Source organism: Apodemus sylvaticus, chromosome 3, assembly GCF_947179515.1.
Source record: "Apodemus sylvaticus chromosome 3, mApoSyl1.1, whole genome shotgun sequence".
Lineage (NCBI taxonomy): Eukaryota > Metazoa > Chordata > Mammalia > Rodentia > Muridae > Apodemus > Apodemus sylvaticus.
In genome coordinates, this window is record NC_067474.1 from 4,250,743 (window position 1) to 4,257,294 (window position 6,552).

Consider the following 6,552-nt stretch of genomic DNA (forward strand, 5'->3'; position numbering starts at 1 on the left):
ATCACCCCTGTGTGGCCTCTGCATCAGCTCCTGCCTCCAGAATCCTTCTCTAGCTGAGTTTCTGCTCTTATTCCCTTTGGTGATAATAGCAATGAGAAGTATAATCTGAGTAAACCCTTTCCCCTCCAATTTACTGTTTGGTCATAGCAGGTATTACAATAATGGAAATCCTAACTAAGACAAAACTAAAAATAACTATTTTAATTATGTCTACCCTAGTATTTCACAAAATAGAGCCTGTGTTTCTTCTCTTAGTTATTCTATTTAACTGAGCTGAGTACCTGATCTACATTTCTAACAATAGTAAAAATGTTTAACATAACCAATTTGTACTTTGGGGTTTTCTTCTAGCTCTTCTCTTACTCCTCCCTGAGATAGTTGGCAAAATTGAACTTGTAGACTAAGTTAGCACCCAAATCACACAGACTGTACCTTGGGTGACCTCATAGAAGTGACACAAGAGACAGGTAGATCATATGGCATGTGTCAGATTCTCTTACTCACAATTTTCATCTACCTTCATATTCTTCTTTGTTGTGGTATGGATACATTTGCACAGAGATGAAGATACTGTCAATTTGGTAGGTACACTTCATCCTAGAATACCAAAAGCATAAATACCAGAAGGAATAGGAATATTAAAAAAAGAAAAGACCTAATTATGTCTGCTTCTAATTTTGGGTGATATGAAAGTCTCACAGTTGAAGGTGCACATAGCAATCATCAATAGAGCACTAGCTTCAAATTTACACTTTTTAATCACCAATCCTAGAGACTGAATGAGCCTAGAATGAGAAGTGTCTGTTTCTATAAACATGCCGTCAAGATCTGATGCAAGTATTTCAAGTAAATTTTGAAAAACAGTGACTTTGAAGCTATGCAGTACTCTCTCTCAGTTTACCTAGAAAGGGGACCAGAAACAGAATAGCAACTAAATTTATGGTCTGTAGAAAAGTGTATGTATTCCATGGGATTCTAATGGCAGTAACTATGGCCACTCTAGAAGCACCTAAGAAATTGAAAGGTCCAGACTAAATTTTATATGTATACATACACACACACACACACACACACACACACACACACACACACACACACACATATATATATATATATAATTCCAAAATTAACACAGGGAGTTGATGAGAGGAGTCATGTAGCATTCTATTATTATTTAACCTTTCTCTTTCCTGTTATGGGTTTGGGTCTGGAATATATTTTAAAGTAACATATGTTGAAGACTGGATGCTAGGGGAAGAGAGGTCACGAAAACTTAAAGGGATAGTATCTGTGGATGGAGGTAATCTGAAGCCCTCTCCTGAACATCAAGAGCACTAGGCACTCATCTGGTACACACACATGCATGCAGGCAAAACACTCATACACAAATAAACAGATATATTTTTAAAGAGAGGGGTGATGCAGTAGATAGATAGCATAAGCTAGACCCTACTGGGGAGAGGTACCCTCAATTAAGAAGATGTCTCAACCAGATGGTACTGTAGATAAGCTGGTGGTACATTATTTTGGTTGATGACTGATATGGGAGAAGCTTACCTCACTGTGGATTGTGCTACCTATTGGCCTGTGATCTTAAGTGGTATAAGAAAGTAACGGAGGTGCTTGCTTCAGTAGCACATATGCTAAAACTGGAATGATTCAGAGAAGATTAGTTTGACCACTGAACAAGGATGACATGAAAATTCATGAAGTGTTCCATATTTTTACAAAACCAAATTTACACAATATCTTTACATAAATCCAGCTCTACAAAAAACATTACATGGAAAATGCCAAGACAAGGTGGGAAACAACACACTAGAAAAAGCAAGAAGGTAATCTTTCAACAAACCCAAAAGAAGATAGCCAGACAAACATAATTCCACCTCTAATAACAAAAATAACAAGAATTAACAATCACCTTTTCTTAGTATCTCTTAACATTATGGACTCAATTCCCCAATTAAAAAGACAAGGACTAACAGACTGGATATGTAAACAGGACCCAATATTTTGCTGCAAACAGGAAATGCAGCTCAGTGATGAAGACAGTCACTACCTCAGAGTAAAAGGTTGGAAAACAATTTTCCAAGCATATAGTCCCAAGAGACAAGCTGAAGTAGCCATTCTAATATCGAGTGAAATCGATTTTCAACCAAAAGTTATCAAAAAAGCTAAGGAAGGACACTTCTGGTCAAAGGAAAAAAAATCTACCAAGAAGATAATCTTTCAACAAACTATCTACCAACTATCAATATTGAACATCTATGCTCCAAATGCAAGGGCACCCATATTGATAAAATAAACTTTACTAAAGCTCAAAACACACATCATACCCAACACACTAAGAGTGGGAGACTTCAACACCCTAATCTGAGCAATGAGCAGATCATGGAAACATAAACTAAACAGATATACAATGAAACTAACAGAAGTTATATACCAAATGGATCTAACAGATATTGATAGAACATTTCATCCTAAAGCAAAGGAATATACCTTCTCCTCAGCTCCTCATGATAACATCTCCAAAATTGACCATATAATTGGTCACAAAACAGGCCTCAACAGATCCAAGATTGAAATAATCCCATGCACATTATCAGATCACCACAGACTAAGGCTGGTCTTACATTCCAACAAAAACAATGGAAAACACACATATATATGGAAGTTGACATTGCTCTACTCAATGATAATTTGGTCAAGGAAGAAATAAAGAAAGTAAAGACTTTTTAGAATTTAATGAAAATGAAGACACAATCATACCAAAATTTATGGGACACAATGAAAGCAATAGTAAGAGGAAAACTCATAGCTCTAAGTGCCTCCAAAAAGAAACTAGAGAGACCTTACACTAGTGACTTGACAGCACACCTGAAAGCTCTAGAACAAAAAAAGCAAATACATCCAAGAGGAGTAAATGGCAGGAAATAATCAAACTCTGAGCTGAAATCAACTAAATTAAAAAAAAAAAAAAAGTACTCTACAAAGAATCAAGCAAACCAGGAGCTGGTTCTTTGAGAAAATCAACAAGATAGATAAACCCTTAGCCAGAGGGCACAGAGACAGTATCCAAATTAATAAAATCAGAAATGAACAGGGAGACATAACAACAGAACTTGTAGAAATTCAAAAAAAAATCATCAGATCCTACTACAAAAGCTTATACTAAACAAAATTGTAAAATCTGGACGAAATGGACAATTTTCTAGACAGATACCAGGTACCAAAGTTAAAACAGGCTCATATAAACAATCTGAACAGTCCCATAAGTCCAGGATAAGATGGATTCAATGCAGAGTTCTATTAGACTTTCAAAGAAGACCTAATCCCAATACTTTTCAAAGTATTCCACAAAATAGAAACAGAAAGAAGACTACCCAGTTGATTCTATGAAGCCAAAATTATGCTTATACCTAAACCACACAAAAACCAAACAAAGAGAATTTCAGACCAATTTCCCTCAAGAATACTGATGCAAAAATACTTAATAAAATTCTTGCCAAACAAATCCAAGAACACATCAAAATGATCATCCACCATGATTAAGTATGCTTCATCCAAGAAATGGAGGAATCTTTCAATATATGGAAATCCATCAATGTAATCCACTACATAAACAAATTCTAAGAAAAAAAAGCCACATGATCATTTCAGATGCTGAAAAAGCATGTGACAAAATTCAATATCCCTTCATGTTAAAAGTCTTGGAAAGATCAGAAATTCAAGGCCCATATCTAAACATAGTAAAAGCAATATACAGCAAATCAGTAGCCAACATCAAACTAAATGGAGAGAAACTTGAAGCAATACCACTAACATCAGAGACTGGAAAAGACTGCCCACTCTCTCCCTATCCATTCAATATTGTGCTTGAGGTTCTAGCTAGAGCAATTAGACAATAAAATGAGGTCAAAGGGATACAAATTGGAAAGGAAGAAGTCAAAATATCACTATTTGCAGATGATATGATAGTATACTTAGATGGCCCCAAAAATTCCACCAGAGAAGTCCTAAACCTCAACCTTCAACAAAGTGACTGGATATAAAATTAACTCAAACAAATCAGTACCCTTCCTCTTCTCAAAGGATAAACAAGCCAAGAAAAAAATTAGGGAAACAACACCCTTCACAATAGTCACAAACAATATAAAATATCTTAGTGTGACTCTAACCAAGCAAGCGAAATGTCTGTGTGACAGAAACTTCAAATCTCTGAAGAAAGAAATCGAAGACTTCAGAAGATGGAAAGATCTCCCATGCTCATGGATTGGCAGGATTAAAGTAGTAAAAATGGCTATCTTGCTTAAAGCAATCTAGAGATTCAATGTAATCCCTATCAAAATTCCAAATCAATTCTTCATAGAGGTAGAAAGAGCAATTTGCAAATTCATTTGGAATAACAAAAATCTCAAGGATAGCAAAAACTATGCTCAACAATAAAAGGACTTCTAACAGAACCACCATACCTGATATCAAACCACATTACAGAGAAATTGTGATAAAAACTGTATGGTATTGTTCCAAAGAGAGGCAGGTAGATCAATAGAATAGAATTGAAGACCCAGAAATGAACCCAGATGCCTCTGATCACTTGATCTTTGACAAAGGAGCTAAAACCATCCAGTGGAAAAAAGACAGCATTTTTAACAAATGGTGCTGGTTCAACTAGAGGTCAGCATGTAGAAAAATGATAATAGTTCCATTTTTATTATCTCTCCATACAAAGTTCAAGTCCAAGTGGATCAAGAACCTCCACATAAAACCAGGTACACTGAAACTTATAGAGGAGAAAGTGGGAAAGAGCCTCAAACACATGGGCACAGGGGAAAATTTCCTGAACAGAATACCAATGGCCTATGCTCTAAGATTCAGAATTGACAAATGGGACCTCATAAAATTCCAAAGCTTCTGTAAGGCAAAAGACATTGTCAATAGGACAGAACTGAAACCAACAGATTGGGAAAAGATCTTTACCAAACCTACATCCATTAGAGGGCTAAAATTCAATATACATAAAGAACTCAAGAAGTTAGACTCCAGAAAACCTTATTTTAAAAGGGGGTACAAAACTAAACAAAGATTTCTCAACTGAGGAATGCTGAATGTATAAGAAGCACCTAAGAAATGTTCAGCATTCTTAGTTATCAGTGAAATGCAAATCAAAACATCCCTGAGATTCCACCTCACACCAGTAAGAATGGCTAAAATCAAAAACTCAGGTGACAGATGCGGAGAAAGATGAACTCTCCTCCATTGCTGGTTGGATTGCAAGCTGTTACAACCACTCTGGAAATCACTTTGGCAGCTCCTCAAAAAATTGAACATAGTACTACCTGAGGACCCAGCTATACCACTACTGGACTTATACCCAGAAGATGCTCCAACATGTAATAAGGACACTTACTCCACTATGTTCATAGCAGCCTTATTTATAATATCCAGAAGCTTGAAAGAACCCAGCTGTCCTTCAACAGAGGAATGGATACAGAAAATGTGGTATATTTACACCTGGGAGTACTACACAGCTATTAAAAACAATGAATTCATGAAATTCTTAGGTAAATGGATAGAACTAGAAAACATCATCCTGAGTGAGGTAACCTAATCACAATAAAACACACATGGTATGCACTCACTGATAAGTGGATATTAGTTCAAAAGTTCAGAATACCCAAGAATCAATTCTCAGACCACATAAAGCTCAAGAAGAAGGACAACAAATGTGTGGGTACTTCAGTTCTTCTGAGAAAGGGAACAAAATACTAACAGGAGTAAATATGGAGATAAGGTGTAGAGCAGACACTGAAGGAAAGGCCATCCAGAGACTGTCCCACCTGGGAATTTATCTCATATACAGTCACCAAACCCCAACACTATTTCAGATGCCAATAAATGCTTGCTAAAAGGAGCCTGATATGGCTGTCTCTGGAGAAGCGCTGCCAGTGATTTGATAATACAGAAGCAGATTCTCACAGCTAACCATCGGACTGAGTGTGGGGTTTCCAACGGTGGATTTAGAGAAAGGACTGAAGGAGGTGAAGGGGTTTGCAACCTCATAGGAAGAACAACAATATCAAACAACCAGACGCCCCAGAGCCCCCAGGAACTAAGCCATCAACCAAGGAGTACACATGGCTCCAGCTGCATATGTAGTGGAGGATTGCTTTGCCAGGCATCAATGGGAGGAAAGGTTCTTGGTCCTATGAAGTCTTGATAGATGCCCCAAAGTAGGAGAATTGAGGGCAGGGAGGTGGGAGTAGGGTGGGTGGAGGAACAACCTTACAGAAGCAGGGAGAGGGAAGAAGAGATAGGGAATTTCCAGGAAGGGGGGAAACTGGGAAACAGGAAAACATTTGAAATGTAAATAAAGAAAATATCCAATAAAAAAAAAGCTAACTGAGAGGATCATGAGAAAGCAAGTCAATAAGTAGCACTCCTCCATGGCCTCTTTATCATTTCATGCTTTCAAGTTCCTACTCAGACTTTTCTGGGTAGAAGACTACAAGCTGTACAAAACAAACAAAAAACAAAAATATTTTCCTTCCC

At 37.0% G+C, this 6,552-nt stretch overlaps 1 non-coding gene across 1 annotated transcript; it reads left to right on the forward strand.

The window, feature by feature from the left end:
• The first annotated feature begins 1,619 nt into the window (after positions 1–1,619).
• On the forward strand, positions 1,620–1,726 carry LOC127681825 (U6 spliceosomal RNA). Its single transcript, XR_007977186.1, has one exon. It is a non-coding gene; the product is annotated as a U6 spliceosomal RNA (small nuclear RNA).
• The last annotated feature ends 4,826 nt before the right edge of the window (positions 1,727–6,552 follow it).